This window comes from Tamandua tetradactyla, chromosome 5 (assembly GCF_023851605.1).
Source record: "Tamandua tetradactyla isolate mTamTet1 chromosome 5, mTamTet1.pri, whole genome shotgun sequence".
Classification (NCBI taxonomy): domain Eukaryota; kingdom Metazoa; phylum Chordata; class Mammalia; order Pilosa; family Myrmecophagidae; genus Tamandua; species Tamandua tetradactyla.
The window spans coordinates 167198534-167218267 of NC_135331.1; the positions used below are offsets into that span (position 1 = coordinate 167198534).

Consider the following 19734-nt stretch of genomic DNA (forward strand, 5'->3'; position numbering starts at 1 on the left):
CTTGTGAGTGCCACAAAGCTGAAATTGTACAGTTAATAATGACAAACTACAGAATCGGGTTTCAAGAAGATCCAGAGACTGGTTGGCACATTGGGATGAAATGCCTATGGCAAAAGGGCAGATCGTACTTAGGTTTAAGGATGATTGCACCTGTTGTGGTATTTGTCATTGATTTGCATCTTGCTCACCTGTAGGAAGGATTTGGGAAAGCCAAGTATGCATATTTGGGCTGGAGAAGTTCTAGGAATTTTCATTGACTGGAGGCCCGATATGACTGGGATTGACAAAGAAGTTAGCGCAGCTCTGGGCTTTACCAACACAGGTATGGGGCATGGAAGAAGGTCATCAATAGGATGCAGCCTGGGCTTCCATGGATGGCCATGTGGGCCTCAGGCTCCATGAGAAGGCTCTGTAAGTGGGCCGTTCACAAACTCCGGCAGAGTAAATGGTTGGGAAATCATGGTGAACGTCAGGGGTTATATGGCCTGTGAAGGAGATGTTCACTGTGACAGGATGGTGGTCTTTATATATTTAAATGGCCAGGAGGGAGAGGAAGAGCATAATCTATGTGGATAGCTGCAGGGCCAGAGTTAAGCCCCGGAATGGAAAGTAGAGGAAGGCAAATAAGAGTGGCTTGCGGGAACAGAAGGCCTCATGAAGTGGAGAGCTCCCACTTGGTAGATGTGCTGATGGCAGCAGCTTGACCTTCTGGCGGGGACTGGTACTGGGGTTCCTGTACCATGTGGGATTGGCACTAAGGGTCTCTTGACTGACACCAGCAATCAAGAAAATGAGAGAATGTGTGTGATAAAAATGCACTGAAAGCTACAAATGCTCTGTAAATGTGAAGTTATGCTGTTTGAGAGCAGAGCTCTAGAGGCTGTCCTAAGCATTCCTTCATCAAAACAGGCTTTCAGCCATTCCTGGGTAGTGACAAGAAGGGGCTGCCTATACTCACCCATTTTTCTTTGCAGATTACATTAAAAAAAAATTTTTTTTTTTACTGCGGTCACATTTACACAATATAACATTTCCCATTTTAACCACTTTCAAGTACACAATTCACAATGTTGTGCTACCATCACCACCACCCATTACCAAAACTTTTCATCACCCCAAACAAACTCTGTTCCCTATAAGCATTAACTCCCCATCCCTTACCCGCACCCCTGGTACCCTGCAATCTACTTTCTGTCATTATGAATTTGCATATTCTAATTAGTCAAATAAGTGAGATCATATAGTATTTATCCTTTTGCATCTGGTTTATTTCATTCAACATGATGTCTTCAAGTTTTATCCATTTCGTAGCACATATCAGAACTTTATTCCTTTTATGGCTGAGTATATCCTATTGTGTGTAGATATCACATTTTGTTTTTCTAGTCACCAATTAATGGACACTTGGTTTACTTCCTTCTTCTGGCAATTGCAAATAATGCCACGAATGGATATGGGTGTACAAATATCTGCCCTCCACTCACTCTTTGATAGTCTTAGAGTGAGTCTCTGTGTTCTGGCCATCCCTCTGAAAATGTCTGGACACCAACACTGCCTTTATGCTAAGCCTTTTGAGTAATGTTTTATTTTCATTTTACAAATGTGGACTATGAAGCTCCAAAGATTTCCAGGATGGGGTAGTCCTTCAGAAAACAGTCCTGAAAGGGCTCACCTTTGAGTAAGTCTGTTATAAGTCAATCAAGTGAACTGGAAGGTTTGTGAACTTTTATTGACTGGAGTATCCTTTTGTTTTAAGAAAACATAGACTTAAGAATGGGGGGATTTTTAAGGAGGTTTTTTTTGTTACCTAATAGATCAGTTGAACTAATCAGGAGAAAAGAAACTTAGCCTTCAACTGGAGTTATTTAGGTGCCTGAGCATGAGCTCTGCACCAGTGAAAGCTTTTGGCAACATGCAACTCACCCCTTAGCTGAGAACAGGGCAGAAATGATGCCCCAAAACTTCAGGAATGCAACCTTGCAGAAAGGCTTCCATGAGAAGGGACCTTCCTAAAGGGTGCACTTGCATTTGGGGAGGGAAAGGTCTGTGAAATGCACACCTGTGCTGTGGCTCCTGATAACCACAGATGGGTTTTATCTGAACAGTGGCTCTGGCATTCACTTATCTGATAGATGAGAGATGGGGGTCGAGGTAAGGGTCTAGGCAAGGCTGTATTGACTCTCTCCATACCCCAGCAGCCCACCCTCCCTTGCTTTAAGAATTGCTTAAATTAACCCACGGTGAACCGATCTCCAAGTTGGGCTGGGTCAACCAGAAACCACTTCTCGGGGAAACAATCGACCAGTCGGGTGGTCAGTAGCTGGCTGGAGCTGGGGTGATGTAGAGCTGAGGTTGAAGCAGCTATTTTCTGACATGCGCTCTCATAAAACCAAAACCTCCCCCTCAGTTATGGGAGCTATGAGGAAGCCCCGCATGGGTACAAGCGCGCCTCCCTCCTTCTTCTCTATAACTGTGATTTCCCTAGGATATGGTGTCTAAGAGAGAATTTGTTTTCACAAATTTCCACAACAATGAAAGTTGGATGCTGTTGTGATTTATTACACTCTTTTACATTTATAACACATATATAGGTAGTTTTAAGCTCATAGTGATAGTCATATGCAGGGTTATAATCTAAATTGTACAGTATTTGAGACACGCTGTTCTATCATCCTTTTAGAAAAGAGGTACAAGTAGCCCCAGTATTGTGACAGTGACTATCTCTGGGGCTCCCAAAAGCTTCCTTTGAGATTTTTTTTTTAAATACACAATGTATATAGGGTTGATGCCTATTATTATTTTGAACCAAAGACTAATACCTTATTCTTGTTATTATTTTGACAAAACCCTAAAACTGATTCTGAAATCGGAGGTCCTTCAAATTTTTTCAGTGCTGGGTTATGCACCTGCACCAGTCTACGAGCTGGTCTTCCTGACTTTACTTCCAGACCTGCCACTCCTTCTTGCACACAGCCCTTGCTCAAACACTGTCCTATTCTTTGCTCCTGGTGCAATTGAACCATTGCTGTCCAGAGGTCGCTGCAGCCTGTATCCACCGTGGCAACTCCTGATCACGCGGAGGTGGGGGGAGGGTTGCTTTAGAGAGACAACTGTCCAGCCACTTCCTGGCCCTGTGGCCTTGGTCAAAACCTCTGGCTCCAAGTGGTGTGTAGGCGATGGTGACAGGTAGGGAGAAAGGCTTGATTGGGCTCGTCAGAACTAGGAACAATAAGAAAATTTGAAAGCGCCTCTGTCTTAAGAAGGTACTTGACTACCTCTGGATCAATTCAGAAAGGCTCCAACAACGCTTCAGGGGATTAGGCGAGAGGACTTAGGTGAAACTTTTGTGCTTTTGTTCCGTGAAGTGGAAACCCTTGTCAAGTATTATACACAACACTTAGGGTAGGACAAGAGCTTTACAATGATCTCTCTGGAGCCCATAATACAAAGCATTTATATCTATTTAGAGCTTCAGAATCTATCACATATTTTCAAAATATTTCATTTAACCTTAACAGTCATTGAAAGGCCTGAAAAGAAAAACCACTTTTTGAGGTTTCTCTAGCAGAAGCATGACCAGTAACCCAACAGCTGTTCAAGAGGATGTAGTTTGCAGACTGGTCACCTTCTTATTCTCCCATTTTTATACAACTCCTTTTAGAGATATTGCCTATACAGAGAGATACAGTGGGTACTGTTGGCCCCATTGGCAGCTGAGGAAACTGAAACTCAGAGTGGCGAAGTGACTTGTTCAGAATCGTAGCAGTAATTAGCAGAGTTAGGAATCTAGGTCTGATCATCTGACTGTTGTCCTACTGAGAGCGAGACAAAGTGAAAATGGTGACGAAGGAATAAGACCCAGCTCATCTTCTTGCCACCCCTAACCTCACCCTGGCTAAGACTTCGGGGCAACCAGAGGAAGAGAGCACAAAGCACCCACTAAGATGAGAAAACCAAGTGTGCATCCTGGAGAGGATGCCTGGGAAACATGTGGCAGTATGAGGAGGGTGGGGTTACAGGACTGGAGGCAGGTCCATGGAAGCAACTTGGAGAAACAGAACAGGAAAACTATAATCTTCAAGTACCTTTAGGGGATGTAGATATAGATACTGGAACTGGCCATTCTCTAATGGTCAAAATGGACCCTGCTCTTTTAGCTGTCCAGCATCCATTCGCTTTTCTCCGGTAACCACATCCCAGCTTCCTGTTTGGGAACTATCACAAACCCCATTCTCAGTCCATGGATTTCTGGAGGACTTGAGTGTACCTCTGGCTCAGAAGTCAGGAACCTGACCTGAGTTTAAGCTAATCAATGCATCAAACTTCCCTATGTAAAAATGATTGGCTTAGGAATGGGAAGTGCCCCAATTAGAGATAATGAGACTTTTTCCAGGTGTTCTGAGACAAACACACTAATGTTCCTGTTGGATGTGAACCTGGAAGGGTGTAGTTCTGGAAGTTGCTGACAGCTGTCTTGTGGCAATGAGCCTGTTGGAGAATGGCTTCAACAAAGAAGTGGAGCAGACAGAGATGAATTGGATCCTAATAAACTTCATTTGAAAACTCATATACATTGACCTTCTTGGATTTTTCAGTTATATGTGCTAATAAATTCTTTATCTTTTATGCCAATTTGGGTAATGTCTTCTCTCAATTACAGTCAAGTGACTCTGGTTTTATAAAGTGAAATTTCAACATTATATAAACAGTCTGCAGAGTTAATGTTTGTCATATAGATTTCTTAAAATTGAGTTTCTTTTTTATAGATATGCACTAGGAAGACTTGCAAAGGGCTTCTGCTTCTGGCTCCAATGGAGTAGCTGGTATCAGACTAACCCTCCTGCCAAGAACAGCCATAAAAACTGGATTAAAAAATCAGCCTTTTGACTGCGTCAAGGAATGTCAAGGCAATAAGGATTAGAGGGGGTAAGATCTCTGAGAGAATGAAATGTAATTCAAATTAAAATCTCAGCTTTTTGTGGAAAGTGACAAGCTGATTTAAAACTTGTGTGAAAATGCAAAAAGTCAAGAATAGAAAAAGTACATTGAAAAAGAAGTTTTCTTAACACTACCAGATATGAAGACTTATAAGGCAGCAGTAATTAAAACAGAATGGTATTATATTGAGGCAATAGCCTCAAGTATAGACAAATAGACAAATGGAACAAATGGAGTCCAGGCCCACAAATGTAGCTTTTTGATTTTCAACAAAGGTGCCACTGAAATACAGTAGGACAAGGATGGTCTGTTCAATAAACAATGTGCTGGGTCAATTAGATTGAGAAAAAAATCATCCTTGACCCCATCCTCTCATTATTGAAAAAAATCAATTTCATATGCATCATAGACCTAAATTTGAAAGTCTTCTGGTTTGCTAGCTTCTGGAATGCAATATACTGGAAATGGAATGGATTTTAAAAAGGGGAGTTTAATGAGTTGTTAGTTTACAGTTCTAAGGCCGAGAAAATGTCCCAGTTACAACAAGTCTATAGAAATGTCCAATCAAAGGCATCCAGGAGAAGATACCTTGGTTCAAGGAGGCTGATGAAGTTCAGGGTTTCTCTCTCAAATGAGAAGGCACTTGGTGAACACAATCAGGGCTTCTCTCTCAGCTGGAAGGGCACATGGCAAACACGGCGTCATCTCCTAGCTTTCTCTCCTGGCTTCTGGTTTCATGAAACTCCCCAGGAGGCATTTTCCTTCTTCATCTCCAAAGGTCACTGGCTGGTAAACTCTCTGCTTTGTGGTGCTGCAGCATTCTCTGCTCTCTCTGAATCTCCAAATCTCTTCAAAATGTTTCCTCTTTTATAGGACTCCAGTAAACCAATCAAGACCCACCCAAATGGGTGGACACACGTCACCACCTAATCCAGTCTAATAACCACTCTTGACTAAATCACGTCATCCAGGGAGATGATCTGATTACAGTTTCAAACATACAGTATTGGATAGGAATTCCCATTTCATAAATGTAGAATAATTTGATTAAAACATGGCTTTTCTAGGGGGCATACTTCCTTTCAAACCAGCACAAAGATAAACAGTAAAGCTTCTAGAAGACAATGTTGGAAACTATCTTCATGACCTTGAATTAGGCCCTGATTTCTTAAACAGGCCAAGAAAAAGCACTGATTATTTAATTTTATTTTTTTCTTTTATTATTTTTTATTTTTTTTAAATTTTATTAATTAAAAAAATTACAAGAAACAAACATTCCCAACACATACACTCAGCAATTCACAATATCATCAAATAGTTGCATATTCATTTCCCAGAACATTAGCATCATTCAGAAAAAGAAATAAAAAGACAACAGAAAAATATAACAAAAAAAAAAAAGATTTTACAGGCCGTACCCCTTACTGATCCCTTTCACTGATCACTAGCATTTCAAACTAAATCTATTTTAACATTTGTTCCCCCTATTATTTATTTTTATTCCATATGTTATACTCATCTGTTGACAAGGTAGATAAAAGGAGCATCAGACACAAGGTTTTCACAATCACACAGTCACATTGTGAAAGCTATATCATTATACAATCATCTTCTAGAAACATGTACATTTAGTCACTGTCATTATACACTCTAGGCATTCCTAGATTACACCATCTCATTCTTTATTGTCTATCTTTCTTTGTGATTTCATTTATGCCCCAGACCTCCTCCCTTTATCAGTCTCATATGCAGCTTCATTCAGTGTTTTAACATAATTGTATTACAGTTAGGTAATATTGTGCTGTCCATTTCTGAGTTTTTATATTCAGTCCTTTTGCACAATCTGTATCCCTTCAGCTCCAATTACCCAATATCTTACCCTATTTCTATCTCCTGATGGTCTCTGTTACCAATGAAATATTCCAAGTTTATTCACTAATGTCAGTTCATATCAGTGAGACCATACAGTATTTGTGCTTTTGTTTCTGGCTAATCACACTCAGCATAATGTCCTTAAGGTCCATTCATGTTGTTACATACTTCATAACTTTATTCTGTCTCACAGCTGCATAATATTCCATCTTATGTATATGTCACAGTTTGTTTAGCCAACTGTCCGTTGATGGACATTTTGGCTGTTTCCATCTCTTGGTAATTGTTAATAATGCTGTTATAAACATTGGTGTGTAAATGTCCATTTGTATCCTTGGCCTCGTGTTCTTTGAGTAGAGACAGCATATAGATGGGTCCTGTTTTTTAATCCATTCTGCCAGACTATGTCTTTTGATTAGAGAGTTTAATCCATTAACATTCAGTGTTATTACTGCATGAGTAGTACTTTCTCCTACTATTTTGCATTCTAGATTTTATATGTCATATCTAATTTTCCTTCTTTTTACCTTTGCTCATAGTCTTCCCTTCTACACTCTTCTCCACACCTCTCTCTTCTGCCTTCGTATCTGTTTCTAGTGTTCCCTTTAGTATTTCTTGCAGAGCTGGTCTCTTGGTCACAAATTCTCTCAGTGATTTTTTTGTCTGAAAATGTTTTAATTACTCTCTCATTTTTGAAGGACAATTTTACTGGATATAGAATTCTTGGTTGGCAGTTTTTCTCTTTTAATAATTTAAATATATTATCCCACTGTCTTCTCACCTCCATGGTTTCTGCTGAGAGATCTGCGCATAGTCTTATTGGGCTTCCCTTGTATGTGATGGATTGCTTTTCTCTTGCTGCTTTCAAGATCCTCTTTCTCTTTGACCTCTGACATTCTGATTATTAAATGTCTTGGAGTATGTCTATTTGGATCTATTCTCTTTGGGGTACGCTGCACTTCTTGGATCTGTAATTTTAAGTCTTTCATAAGAGTTGGGAAATTTTCAATAATAATTTCCTCCATTAGTTTTTCTCCTCCTTTTCCCTTCTCTTCTCCTTCTGGGACACCCACAACACGTATATTCATGCACTTCATATTGTCTTTCAATTCCCTGAGTCCCTGCTCATATTTTTCCATTTTTTTCCCTATAGTTTCTGTTTCTTGTCAGATTTCAGATGTTCCATCCTCCAGTTTAGAAATCCTATGTTCTGTCTCTCGAAATCTACCATTGTAGGTTTCTATTGTTTTTTTCATCTCTTCTACTGTGTCTTTCATTCCCATAAGTTCTGTGATTTGTTTTTTCAGACTTTCAGTTTCTTCTTTTTGTTCATTCCTTGCCTTCTTTATATCCTCCCTCAATTCATTGATTTGGTTTTTGATGAGGTTTTCCATGTATGTTCTTACATTCTGAATTAATTGTTTCAGCTCCTGTATGTCATTTGAATTGTTGGTTTGTTCCTTTGACTGGGCCATATCTTCAATTTTCCTAGTGTAATTTGTTATTGTTTGTTGGTGTCTAGGCCTTTAATTACCTTAATTAGTTTATTCTGGAGATTGCTTTCACTTCTTTTATCTAGGGTTTTCTTGCTGGATGAATTTGTTGTCTATCTGTTCTTTGACATTCAGTTCAGCTTTATCTGGACCTTTAGCTTAAGTTTTGTTTAACAGAGGAGAATTTTTCAGTTCTTGTGTTCTTGTTTCTTGCCCTGCTTGTGTGGTGCCTTTCCCCCCCCACACACTTAGGAGGGTCTACTTAGATGTTATAGACCCCAGCCAGATTTTCCCAGACCAAACTGGCCTCCTATCAGGAGGAAAGAGTCACCTGCGTCGGTTTTCCCTGAGGGTGAGAGCCAGCAGGTTGAAAGACTTTCCTGTGAAGTCTCTGGACTCTGTTTTTCTTATCCTGCCCTTGTGTGGCGCTTGTCTGACTGCAGGTCCCACCAGCATAAGATGATGCGGTATCTTTAACTTTGGCTGCGGGCGTGGTGGAGACAGAGGAGAGGTTGTAAGCTGGTTTTAATGGCTTCAAATCACCAAGCCATGGTGTCTGAATTCCCTGATGGAGGGATTCCACCTGAGTTGGGCTTCACCCCTCCCCTGGGGAAGGCACAGGCTCCAGATAAGCCCCCAAAAGAGCTCACTTCTGCCTATGCCTGGGGCAGTTGCAGCCTGAAAAGTCCTGCCACTGTGTTCAGAGGCAGTCAGGCCTTTGTAGATACACAGCCACAAAAACCTCTGTTTCCTTCTTATTTTTTCCCCCTTTTTCTGTCAGTCCTGCCCCCTTGGCGCCGGGGCAATAATGAGCAACCTCTGCTTTGATCAGGTTGACCTAAGCTGGGGGCCTATTTTTAGTAGTCAGAATTTGTTAATTAGTTCCACAATTGGTGTTTGATTGTGCCCAGTCCCTGCTGCTGGTAAAGTCCTTTCCTTTCCCCTCTGGGAAGTGGCCTGTGGGGGAGGGGTGCTGGCCGCCGCAGCTTTGGGAACTCACGGTTCTGGGGGGGCTTGCAGCCAGTCCAGCTGGTCCAGACTGGGGTACGCTGTGTGTCTGGTCACTATTGTGGCTCCGGGAGCTGTTCTGTACTGTTTCTGGTTATTTAGTAGTTGTTCTGGAGGATGAACTAAAATGTGCACGTTGTTAAGCCGCCATCTTACCCGGAAGCACTGATTATTTTAAATGAAGGAGTTGAGAAATTGAACTTCATTAAAAGTAAAATTCCTGTTTATTTAAAGATGCCATTAAACAGATGAAGAGCCAAGCCACAAAGTGGGAGAAAACATTTGCTATGTGTATATCTGACAATGGACTAGTATCTAGACTATATAATTAACTCCTACACGTCCATAAGAAGGCCACAGACAGCCTAATTTTTAAAAAAGGGACCAAAGACTTAAATGAGCCCTTCATCAAAGAGATATCTAAATGATGAGCAAACATATGAAAAGGTAATCGATACATTAGTACCAATGAAATGTAATTAGAACTATAATGAGATAACACTTCAAATACACCAGAATGACTATAATTTAAATGATTCATGATATAGCACCAAGTGTTGAGGAGGATTTAGACTATCCAAAATGCACATCCACTGTACATTTATATCCTACCAGATATAAATGGGCAAAGCAATTTGGAAAACTGTATGGCAGTGTTTACTAAAATTGAACATTCCCTATGATTATGAGTTCCCCTCCCAGATATATATTCAACAAAGATGTCTATGAGAATGCTCATATCAACCCTATTTTTCATAACCCAGAAAGTGAAAAATAACCCAAATGTCTATCAACAATAAAAATAGATAAAATGTTTATTCATTCAATGTAATACTATTCAATAATGATAATGAATGGACTGCTGCTGCACACTACAATATGGATAAATATTATAGACATAGTATTGTGTGAAAGAAACCAGAGTATGTATTGTATGATTCTATATGAAATTTATTAACATGTAAAAAACAACAACAACGAAACTATGGTGATAGAAGTAGGAGAGTAGTTACTTTGTAGACAGTATTGATGGGATAGGGGCCTAAGAAAGCTTTCTGGTGCGCTGAAAATGCTCTGTATCTTATTGTAAATGGTAGGTACATGGGCAAATACCATATAAAGACTTCACTGAGCCATGCATTTAAGTTCTGTGCACCTATTGACCATATTATTCTTCAATAATGTTATTTTCAAAAATTAAGATAAATGTTTCTATTCAAGAAGGCTTGCAAATGGGACTCTTAGAACTGTTCACTGGGTCTAATTTTCTAACTATGAAGGATGGGGACATACACTAAATGGATCTGGATACCCTAAAAATTAATGTGGCTTCCTGTTAGGAGGCCAAGTTCAGTTCAATATGAGACAATTTTTGGTTGAACACCTACAATGTACCAGGCACTGTGCTAGATACTGGGAATATTAAAATGACTAAGCAACAGCTTATTCTCCTCAAAGAACTTACAATCTTGTGGGGAGGCAAGCTAATAAGTAGCCAGTGGCAGTATGATGTGATCAGGGCTATGATAAGTTTCCCACAGTAGCACAGATTTGGGGGGTCTTACTTGGGTTGGTGTGTGGTAGATGGACATAGATTACTAATTCACCAGTAATTATGTGCTGCCTGCTATATAGGGGCTAAGAAATTCTAAATATTCACGTTTTCTGCTTCCCCTGAAGTTGAGGGTGATGTGGCACAGCTCTGACCAATGAGGCATGAGCAGAAGCCTACTGAGGAGTTTCTAATATAGTTTTGCTCTTTCTCTTGTCTTCTTTTCTCAAACATGAATGTAATGTCAGGCACTCTGGTGGCCATCTTGACACCATGAAGCCACACGTTTGGAGAAGGACACTAATCCCCAGAATGACATGATAGAAAGAAAGGATGCTAGGTTTCTGAGACATTGAACCAACACCAGCAACTGCCTACCTTCTCACCCCTTATATAAAATAAAATAATAATAACCACCTAATGTGTTTAAGCTGATGTTGGCCAGGTTTCTGGTTTTTGCAGCTGATGAACATATTTATAACTTACCTATGAGGAAAATGGAGGCAGGTGGTCAGGGAAAGCTTCCCTAAGAATTTATGTCTTAGCTGAGTTGTGAAGGATGAATAGGTATAGCCTGAGTGAGCGGTGATAGCAGGGAGAGGATTCTCCATGCAGGAGAAGCTTGAGGAGAGGGGAAAAGGGACATAATGTTTTAAGAAAATTACAAAAATTTAGTTTAGCTAAAGCCTTAAGTGCTTATTGGGAAAAGCAGACTGCAAGGGTAGAGGGGTAAGCTCATGAAGGCCATTGCCAGACACCTTAAAGCGGGGGGGGGGGGGGGGGGGGGGGGCTCCATCTTGAGCTTCAACAGGAAACCACGAAAATGTCATACTCAAGAAGAGTGACATGATTAGATTTATCTTTTGGAAATATCATTCCTAATGATATTTCCTAAGTGTGAAGAGTGGCTTAGAGAGAGCAAGAGTACGGAGAGGCCACTTAGAAAACTATTTCAGTGATAGAGGTGAGAGATGGAAATAAGAATAAGAGCTACCATTAAGTGAGTGCTTTCTAGGTGCCAGGCATCATTCTCAATGTTAATGTGATGGCAAAGAGGATGGAAAGGATTGGATTAATTTGAGAACTATTACGTAGACAAGACACATAGTATTTGATTACTCACTGGATATAAAGGGTGAGGTAATGTGAGAAGTCTAGAAAAACTCCAAGTTCGTGGCTCGGTTAATGAGTGGATGGTGACACCCTTCACTGGGATAAGGAACAAGATAGGGGAAAACATGTTTAGAGGAGGGAGAAAGATGATGACATTAATTCTGGACACATTGACTTTAAGTATCAATGTGGCCTCCTGGTAGAGATATAGGCCTAGGGATGAGGATGGAGATTAAGGCAGAGGTAGATTTGAGAGTTATGGGATGCACAAATTAAGCATCCTCTGAGACCCCTTTGGCACATTTGCCTGTTAGAACCTCAACAACTTGTTCTGTTCCCACAGTGGTCATGGCCAGTTGACTGCATCGGCCCTCCCCCTTGCTGCCACCATTAGTCATGTTCTGGCACAGGTTCTGGCATTCCAAGTGGTCACCGAAGGGGACAGGTGATACAACCTGAAACTGCAGGGGAGCTAACTTTGACCAAGAGTTCTTTCCTCTTATGCACGGACACAAGGTGTATCTCCTATTCAGAGATATCCAGTGTGGCCAAGACACACTTGTTAGTTACCTGTTGTGTCCCTTCATAGTTCATTGTGAAGCAGTAGCTAGTGTGCAAATGCATCATCAGCTTCATATCCTTCCCTGCTTGCTTCCCAAATAGGGCACTGGCATTTAATCCTTGCCTTAGGCTCTGTTTTTTGAGGAAACCTGATGGAAGGCAGCAGCTTATAGGTGGTAGTTGAAGCCAGTGTTGTTGAGGTGTGAACAGTATTTGAAGAGAGGTGAGCTTCTGGAGAGCCATAAAGAAATATCAACAGATAAGGGATCAGGGAGAAAGAACAACCGAAGAAGAAAACCAGCACAGAGGAGTCAAATTCATAGGAGGAGCCCATCTCCAGGAGCAATAAACTCTTTCTAACTGGATGCAATTTTAAAAGTCTAAAGACATGGGCCATGAATATTGTAAAAGATATGAGAGAAATTTAGGATAAATTGCTGCCATCTTGTATATATTTTTTATTGTCCTGTATCTACTCTTTGATCGTTTAACTTAATTACACGAAGATTTATATATGTCTCTAATATTTTTAATTGCTTGAGATTCTCAAGACCTCACCAGCTTGAGGATCCTCATTAAAGTGTATGATTTTAATAATGTGTTTTGATGCCCCAGGGATCAAAAGTCCCAACCAAGCAAGTAGCAAAAGTCCCTTCTTGTTTGACTGGGAGCCCTAAGAATAGGGGGAGGAATGACTCATATCCCTCTGCTCCCTCTGTAGCCCTCACTTCCCTTCATAGCCATTACCTGCTTCTGGTTGACCAGTTGATGCCACCTGACCCATCTGCCTTCATTCTCTGCAGATTCTCCCCTGACCACTTATGCTCAGGGGTATCTGCTGCCAGCACCTGGAGTCCTATAGATTATACAGATTATAGATCTATAGATTTCCTATAGATGTCTCTTACTGTTGTACAGCTAATCCCTATCTACCTTGTGGTGACCCTACTGCCAGCTTGAGATCCCAGCCTCGACCTCTGGTATTCATTCTCTCTTTATTGTGTCCTGGCCTGTTGAGAAGGATCCACCAAAGGTGGCTTGCACTCTTAGCAGCATGGTTCTTTCTATTTTGTCATCCATCTCTCCCATTTAAGAGAACACAGCTATTTCAAGGGTCCAGGTCATAGGGGATTTAGGTGCTCCTCACACAACATGTAATCTGAATTTGCTTTTCTCCTTACTCTTCTTAGCCTTTGATCATTGCCCAAACTTCCCTCTCTAGGTATCCAACTCTTAGCTGTCCTGAAAAGCCACATGTGAGTCCCATCTCTTGGAGGAAGCCACACTTGATGATACCCCGACATTCTTAAAGCACATGGACAACCCAACTTCTGAAACAAAACCAGGGAAATCAGTGGAGAATGGATTTTGGGTGAGCAGCCAAAGGAACAGGCAGCACTGCTTATTTACTCATCTGTTACTTTGTCACATATAGCCTGACACCATTTTCTAATGTTTCCTTGTAAAACCCTTTTAAACATGGACCCAGCATTATTTATTTTAGGATTTCCTGCCAGACTTGGCACATGGCAGCTAGATAAATGTCCATTAGATGAATTGTTGAGAAATAAAGTGAAAGTAATGGCGGGAAGTCGGTGTGAGCGCAGCAAAGATAGCAGCCATGGTTTCAGGGAAAGCGAAAACAATGCATCCTTCTAGAGTAAATTTTAGCAAATTCTTATGTCAGTGAGGGTGAGAGCCATGGCAAGGTTGAGGAAAAAGCTGATTTAGTTAAAAAATTAAACAGGAGACAAATAATCCTCTCTCAGAAACTCTGGCTTTTGTCTTATGTAGCTTCATATAAAATTTCTTTCCTTGTATTTTGTAGACAATTTGGGAATTGGAATAACGCTAGTTTTTTCATTAGTCACTAACTTATACATTTCATTTTTTTCAATATTGTTTGTGTTGCTTATGAAATGCCACAAGTACCAATACAATTTAGTTACCTATACTGATAGCTAGCGTAAACAAGCAACTATATTTAAATTTGCATGTATACATGTTGTTCTAGTTTGCTAACTGCCAGAATGCAACACACCAGAGATGGATTGGCTTTTAATAAAGGGGGATTTATTTTGTTAGTTCTTCAGAGGAAAGGCAGCTAACTTTCAACTGAGGTTCTTTCTTATGTGGGAAGGCTCGGGTAATCTCTGCTGGCCTTCTCTCCAGGCCTCTGGGTTCCAACAGCTTTCCCCAGGGTGATTCCTTTCTGCATCTCCAAAGGCCTGGACTGAGCTGTGAGCACTGAGATGATGAATGCTGAGCTGCTTGGGCTGTGCTACAGTGCGCTCTCTCATTTAGGCACCAGCCAATTAAGTCAAACATCATTCATTGCAGCAGGCATGCCTCCTAGCCAACTGCAGATGTAATGAGCAACAGATGAGGTTCATGTACCATTGGCTCATGTCCACAGCAACAGAACTAGGTGCCTTCACCTGGCCAAGTTGACAACTGAATCTAACTACCGCACATGTGATTGTGTGTGTGTTTGTGTGTGGATATGTGTGTGTGAGTGTTTGTACCAGAGAAGGAGGGAGGGAGAGAGAGCGATCAGTGATGAACAATCAGAGTATTAACAGATTTAAAATGTATCTGCAAATGCTTTGACACTTCTCCCATTGAGAGAAAGGGAATCTGGACCTTAGTGACTTTTGACCAACTTTAGTGATTGGCTGGCCTGTAGAGTAAGACAGAAGTTACCACACAATATATGAATTCTGATGTTAAGTTATAAAAGATAATGTGACTTCCATCTGCTTTTCTTGGGATACTTACCTTTGGCGTATTGAGCTGCCATGTAAGAAGTTCAAGGTTGCCACGAGGAAGTCTTGGCCATTGAGTGCCTTGGCGGAGGTGTTCTGGCTGATGAGCCCCAACTGAGGTCCCAGCCTACAGCCGGCAATCGCTGCAGACGTGGGAGTGAAGATACATCCAGATGATTCTGTCTCTAGCTGCCAAGTTTTTCCCAGTCTTCAAGTCTTTCCAGCGAGACTCTACCTATGAAGCACAGACAGTTTGTCCTCACTTAGTCTTTTGCAAATTCCTGATACAAAATCTGTGTGCATAATACAGTGGTTGCCTTTTATTGCTACGTTTTGGGATAGTTTGTTATGCAGCAACAGATATTTGAACTTTCAACAGTGCACAGTTTGCGTTAATTGCTCTCACTGTGCGTTTTAGGTTTCAAAAACATGCCTACCTAGTATCTAATGGTTTTTATTTACTTACGGTAAATAGTCAATGATGACAATTTCAGTGGGTTCTGTGGATGAAAAGCCCCCCAAATACAATGTTTCTTCCAGACTTCCACTCAAAATGGCCAAATATATGTAGATTGATACTGTATGTGGTTCATATAAATAGTACTGATAATGGCTTTCTAATGATAGACAGTAAAATAGGTAGACCATTTCTTAACAAAATAGATAACCATGAACTAATCCAATCAAGAAAGGGGGAGAAGACATACACATACAAAATTTTTAAAATAAAATTGAAGGAATCATAAACGGCTACTTAACTCTATGCAAATACATGCTAAACAGACATCTTTCTAGGAAATATAAATAGCCAAAATTTGTCAGAACAGAAAAAAATTCTCAACAGATCAATTACCAAAAAGTAATAAAAAATTTTATCAATGGGCTAACTGCCAAATAACAATAGGCCCATATAGTTTCTCATGAAAAGTCTGTGAAATTTTTAAGGGACATATAACTTCAGGGCTATATTCAGAACACAGGCAAAGATTCAAAGGTCCAAAATTCTTTTTATGAAGCTATTAACATTGATATTAAAAACCCCCCAAAATGGCAAAAAAATAATCTAGCCTAATGCCACCTGGAATATTTATGTAAAAATTCTGAATAAAATTATATACCATGCTTAAGAAGGAAAAAGTGGAAACATATCCATTAAAGTTAGGAACAAGATAAAAATATGTGTTATTACCATTATTATTTAATAATGTGATGGAAACACTAGTCAACATAATTAAACAAGAGAAAAAATCATTCTTTGCAGCTGCTATTGTTTACCTGAAAAACCCAAGAGAATCAATTAAATTTCATTATCAATGATAAAAAACATTATTTAGGAAGTTTGGTACAAAGTTAAAATTAAGAAATCAGTAGTCTAATTATATAGAAATAATAACCAGTTACAAATGTGATGGAAGAAAAGACCCTAATTATAATAGCAACAGCAGCAAAAAAAAAACCCAACAAATCGTCCAGAACAAATTTAAAGAGAAATTGTGCAAGCACTATGTAGAGAAAACTTCCAAGTTAAGTGAAGACAAACAAATAAAAAAGACTTATTATGTTCTTACATGGAAATATTTAACATTGTAAAGACATCAGTTCTCCCTTAATTAATCTATAAATGTAAAATTCCCTATCTCACACCATATACAAAAATTAATCCAAAATGGATCTCAAAGACATCATTATGAGAGCTAAAATATAAAACTCTTAGAAGAAAGCATAAATGGATAAATTGTATAATATGTGAATTGTATCTCAAAAAGTTTTTTACCAAGAAGTATATACTATCAGAATAAATACAGAATCTATGTATCTGATATATACTATCAGAATTCTTTTAGAATTACAGAAATTGTTTATATGAAAAAATAATTACTAGCTAGAAAAATTTTTTTTAAAAGTTATGAGGTAGGGTACAAGGATAGTTCAGTGGTAGAATTCTCTCCTGCCATGCAGGAGACCAGGTTTGATTCCTGGTCCATACGCTTCCCCACAACAAACAAACAAAAACAGAAATTCAACAAATGGTGCTGCAATAACAGGATACTCACATGGAAAAAAGAATGAAATGTCAGCCCCCCCATACAGCATACAAAAAAAGTTATGAAGGTATACTTGATGTCTATTGCTACATAACAAATTATCACAAATTTAGCAGCTTTAACAATACCTATTTATTAGCTCACAGTCAGATAGGTCCAAGGTTTCAGGTCAGTGTTGCCTGAGTTCTTGGCTCAGGGTCTTGTGAGGCTAAAATCTGGGGTTGGCTGGCTGCATTCCTGCCTGGAGGCTTTGGGCAAGAACATGCTTCCACATTCATTCCGGATGTTGGCCAGATGGAGTTCTTTGCATTAGTAGGAGAGAAGACCTGTTTCCTTGCTGGTTGTTAGTTGGGGATCAGGTCCTGGAGGCTGCCCACATCCCATGTAAGCCTCACAGACTCCTCCATCTTCAAGGCCAGCAGTAAAGAATATCCCTTCCATCAAACCCTTGTCCATGCTTTGCATCTCCTTCTCAAGCAACAGCCCAGTCCCTTTAAGGGCTTCATCTAATTAGGTCATATCCATCGAGGATGTCTCCCTTTCAAAAGCGAGCTGTGCCGTAGAACATAACCTACCATAGGAGTGACTACCTCACCGTTCACAAACCACAGCGATTATACACTGTGGGGTGGGAAGCTGGGGGGTGGGAGTCTGAGAATTCTTCCCACCTCAGCGAGTAATAGAGTAAAACATACTAGAGAGCCTGCCCATGCCAAAAAAGAAAAACAAACAAAAACAAAATAATAATAAAAAAAACCATACTGGAAAGCTGCAACAGTTAGAACAGTATGTTCCTGGTGTATAAACAGATCAATGGAAGTGATTGAAATTCAGGAATAAAATTAGAAAGCATATGGATGAGAAAGGTAATTTTCAAAATGTTGATAAAACAGATCATTTATTCTCTAAGTGGTATTGTCACACAAGAGGAGCCCTCTGGAAGAAATGGAGCTAGAAATTCTACATCAGTTATGTAAAGGAATGCTAACCGCTAGAACAAGCAAACGCCAAATTCTCAGTGGTTTAATACAATAAACATTTATTCTTGTCTGTATAAACTACAAATGGATGTTACTCGTCATGCAGTCTTCCACGTGGGCATTCAGGGACCCAAGCTGTACTCATCCTGACATTCTTGCAAGATGTCCGATATGTTGACCCCCCCAGCCATCTGGAATGTGGCTGAGCCCAAATGAGATGTGCCGTAAGCATAAAATACACATTTGACTTTAAAGACAGAGTATGAAGAAATGAACATTAAATATTTCATTAATAAATTTTATATTGATTACTTGTTGAAATGATAATATTTTGGATGTATTAAATAAGATATACTATAAAAATTAATTTCACCTGTTTTCACTTTTCAAAAGGTGGCTACTAGCAAATTTTCAAAATTATCGGATGTCTCACATTTATAGCTCACATTTATTCCTATTGGAGTATGCTGCTCTAGAATGCACTCTCTATTCACCTGGCAGCTATTCACCAGGCAGCTAGGGAAAGAGAGAGAGCAGGTGAGGGTGACATGGAAGGATTTCTATGAAGCAGGCCTCACATTAGCATATGATAATTCCCCTCAAATTCCAGTGGCCAGCACTCAGCCTCAAGGCCCTACTGAACTACAAGGAAAGCTGGGAAATGTGGTCTAGCCGTGTACCCAAGAGGAAGGGGAATTGGATTTGATTACCAACTGGTCAGTTTCTACCACAGATCCCTAACTCACACCTTACACCAAAATAAACTGCAGAGGGATGAAGATGAAAACGTTAATGAGTAAATATAAATAAATAATGCTCCAGAAGATGGGAGCATTTTAAAACTAATCTCAGGATGAAGAAGACCTTTCTAAATATGATTCAAAATTTAGAAGCCATAAAGGAAAAAGATAAATTCAAGCATTTAAAAAATGAAAAAAAACAGCAACAACAAATTTCTGGCAAAAGCAAAACAAATCACCATAAATAAAGCCCAAAACGAGTCATATTCTAACTGGGAAAAATCTAACACATTGATATCTCAGCCGAAGTGCAAATTTCCTGAAGTATGAAGATCTCTTCTTACAAATCAATTTTACAAGAGCAAAAATTCAACAGAGTAGTGAGCAAAGGATGTGAACACGCAGTTCACAGAAAATAAATAAAATGGTGCTTAGAAGTATGAAAAGATGTTTGCTTAATCCATAATAAGAAAAATACAAAACCACATTTGTAACCTGCAGAATGACAAAGATTGAAAATGTGATAATGCATTGGGTTGGCAAGGATGTGGGGGCATTCATTGCAGGTGAGGGTATGCATTGGACTAACGTGGTAGTGAGCAATTTGGCAGCAAAATTTAACCTATTGTTACCCTTTGACCCATTAAGTCCCCTGCTAGGAATTTAA

The 19734-nt window shown here is 39.8% G+C and overlaps 1 long non-coding RNA gene across 1 annotated transcript in view; it reads right to left on the reverse strand.

Annotated features, from left to right (window-relative positions):
• Nucleotides 1-2909: 2909 nt before the first annotated feature.
• The window catches only part of LOC143682864 (uncharacterized), a 45787-nt gene continuing 28962 nt past the window's right edge, over nucleotides 2910-19734 (reverse strand). Inside the window, exons 2-3 of the long non-coding RNA XR_013175337.1 lie at nucleotides 15316-15537; nucleotides 2910-3219 (exon numbers count right to left, since the gene is read on the reverse strand). This is a non-coding gene — a long non-coding RNA (uncharacterized LOC143682864). The remainder of the gene's footprint in view (nucleotides 3220-15315; nucleotides 15538-19734) is intronic.